The sequence below is a fragment of the Quercus robur genome, chromosome 6 (assembly GCF_932294415.1).
Source record: "Quercus robur chromosome 6, dhQueRobu3.1, whole genome shotgun sequence".
NCBI classification, from domain to species: domain Eukaryota; kingdom Viridiplantae; phylum Streptophyta; class Magnoliopsida; order Fagales; family Fagaceae; genus Quercus; species Quercus robur.
In genome coordinates, this window is record NC_065539.1 from 21,347,965 (window position 1) to 21,351,394 (window position 3,430).

The 3,430-nt window shown below is 28.2% G+C and overlaps 1 long non-coding RNA gene across 1 annotated transcript; it reads right to left on the reverse strand.

Moving 5' to 3' along the window:
• Positions 1-990: 990 nt before the first annotated feature.
• LOC126733234 (uncharacterized) lies at positions 991-3,430 on the reverse strand. Its single transcript, XR_007659649.1, has 3 exons — positions 3,369-3,430; positions 3,101-3,175; positions 991-1,261 (listed from the first exon to the last, which is right to left on the reverse strand). It is a non-coding gene; the product is annotated as an uncharacterized LOC126733234 (long non-coding RNA).

Sequence of the window (3,430 nt, forward strand, 5' to 3'; positions counted from 1 at the left end):
CAAAATTCCTTTCACCGTCAATCACAAATGTAAATTAAAATATATGAAATTTGTTTTAAGATAGTTGGATATATTTCAACAATTTACTTTTGTAATAAAGTAAAAAGAATTATAATAAAGTAAAAAAGAATAATACACAGATCTAATTATAAGCAATATTAACACAAAAGAAGTAATAGGCAAAATAATAAATATATTCTGCATATATAAAAGAAATCTACAATATAATTAAAAACTCATAGATCAAATGCATGAAGGATTAATGAATCAAATAAGTCTTGTGTTTGACACAATCTTCTTAAAGCGGATTTCGCCCCTCACACAATCATTGTGGCGCTTTGAGACTCACAAACGTCTGCCTCCCAGGATAAAATGATCTACAGCACGAAAATGAAGCACACAAGGTCGTGCTCTGCAAACTACTCAATGTCTCTTTCTCTCTCTTTGACACAAAATGAATGCACAAAAATATTCTCACTTTGAAAGTTTTTTCTTTTTCTAAAAAGTAGTTTTTATGAATGAGGGATTATGAAAACTTATACGTTACTGAACAGACATTCTATTTCAGTGATAACTACTGTGCACAGACTAACTGACTTAAAAATTAAAATAATAAAATATTGTTATTTGGACAAGTAGGCTCAGTTCACATATACAAAAAAACCCAACCCAATATCCAACTCATGAGCATATAAAGTCAAACATTGTCTATTTCTTTTCCTACGTGAGACTCAGAATTTTTACCACTTTTAATAACAATAATAACATCTTTAAGTGAACATAAAAAACATCAATTTTTTATTCACTCGATGCTATTTTTTCAACGCGTATATATACGTCACAAACCCTTCCACTCTTTCCCTTTTTTTTTTTTTTTTTCCTTTTATCCTTTTCCAATAGTGTACGTGATAGGGACACCATGAACGGTTAGAAACGAAAAAGACAAACAAAAAATTATTAGAAAATTAACTTGGTAAAATTTGCCAGCTATCGATGTCGATGCAACCATGGCGCCGATGAAGTAATGACAGACATTCAGACAATGAGCCAATAATAGAAAAAAACAAAATAAATCTTGGACCGACTTTTATATGACCCATCCTTGCAATAAATCTTGGTCACATGCATAGATATGCCCCAGGCTCATCTCCTTCGTCAAATATGAAATTGACTCGGCCGTGCCGCGTAAAGCATTTTTGTTTTACAATTTGCTATTGCCATCAATTTTTCTGATCCTCCAAATCTTAGGGTCCGTCTGTTCCTGCAAACATCACACCCGCAATAGAAAGAAAATGAAAGAAACAAATCAGAGAAAAGCAAGAATGGACAGCATGATGTGCATGACATGCATATTTAAACACTTTTAAATAATCTGACACAACCTAATTAAAGGTAACGAACCTTTGAGCATGTGTGTATGCCTTTGAGCACGCCCGTGCTCAAAATTTTTTTTTTTTTTTTTTAGTAAATGTTAATAATTTATATAAATTGAGATTATTATATTTTTTAATTATAAAAATATTTAGGAGTGTGATGAGTGTTATGTACGGAGAAAGGTTACTAATTTTAATATTTGGTATAAACGCATAATACTCATCACATCTTTAGGTATTTTTGTGATTGAAAAAAGTAGTAATCCTAATTTATAATAGATGCAAATTATTAACCTTTACCAAAAAAATAGAAGAGTATTTCACACGCGTGCTCAGAAGCTAGTATTTTATAAGATACGTAACATTTTTTTATGGAGTAGTGAATTAATAAGATTTTTGTTAAAGGAAATGCTCCTGAAAAGATTCTAAAATTTAGTAATTATACATCCACGGTTTTTTTTTTTTTTTTTTTTTTTTTTCCTTTTTGGTGTTGTTGATGTTTTTTTTTTTCAAATTTTATGTATGGCAATTATCATTTTTTGTCTAATCCTAAAATGTAGTTTTTTTAATCCAAAAATTTGGTGTTGTTCTTTTTAAAAAAAAATTAATAACATTTATCAATTTTTGTTTAATCCAAAATTTTAGTTTTTTAATCCTAAAAGTTAGCCACTTACTACACATTCATAACAAAAATTAAAAAGTATTTAAATTTCAAATATATCAACAACCTTTAAAATTGAGAAAAAGGTATGTAACATTTTTTATGGAGTAGTAAATTAATACTTATAGAAAAAAAAAATGTAAATTGAATTTCACATAGAATTATACAAATGATAAATATAGATTCTATTACAAAATAAATTTTTTTACAATAATTTCTTAGATAAAAACCACTTTATGTGAGGTTTGAATCATATAATAATTCCTATAAAGTCTCTCACCCGAACTTATCTAATATTCAATTCCAATGACTCCTCAATGCAATTTAAAAAATTTGTGCATACGTGAACTTTTTTTTTTTTTTTCTTTTTTGAGAATCTCATAAGTGAACTTGAGAGAGATAAAAGAATTAGGGTTAAACCAAGTATTTTAAAAAATAAAAATTTAAAATTTAAAAAAAAAACTTTAATCAACAAACCAAAGTTAGCGTGCGTGTTATTAAAATCCTATTAAAATTTTTCAGAATAAAGATAAAGATTTTTTAGAATTTAACTCTATCATGGAGTCTTTAAAATCTTATCACCACATCATCAACCATTTAAATAAATAACTAATGGAGATCTAACCATGTGATTGGTGGCTCTACTTTCTCGGATCCATAATGAATTGCCAATGAAAATCATAATTGAAAGGTTGGAGTTTGTGAGGTTGCTACATACCTAATTGTCAAATTAATATGAAAAATTAATGCCAAAAAATATACAATGATGGTAAAAAAAACTTTCTTAAAAAGGAAAAAAAAAATACAAAGAAGGGGAAAAAAAAGTGAGGAAGGAGAAGGAAATAGTTATTGAATTAAATGAAAAAAGACGAAAACCTTGGCATGCTACTTCAAGTTGGCAAATGCATTCTAAAAAAAAAAAAAATTGGCTAGTGGATATGATCGAATGGAAACTTGGAGTTGGGAAATTGATAAGGGAGTATTGTGGTAACTATTTTTATTTGAATTCAAAATTTTTAAATAAAATGTAAACAAAGGCTACTAAGGGAGGTAAGGGAAGTCATACTGTTTAACTATTCACGAATGATTTTGAATGCTTCTTTTGTAGCATAAGGCAAGCCTTGTCTTTGGATCAAGATTCCTACAACATGAAATGACAATTCATTAAGAAGTACAGTGGCAAGGTAGAATTACATTTAAAAAAAAAAAAACTAGAATGAGTTTGTTTTAAATTGGGTAACCATTAACATGATGCATCCAAAAAAAAAAAGTAGAACTCAAAAAAAATCAATCATAAACAAAAGAAAACAAGGAGGAACTTGCAAACATAGAACCTGAAAATTTGTTGGAGCCTCTGACATTAAATGTCTTTAATCTGAAGAAAAAGAAAGGAGAA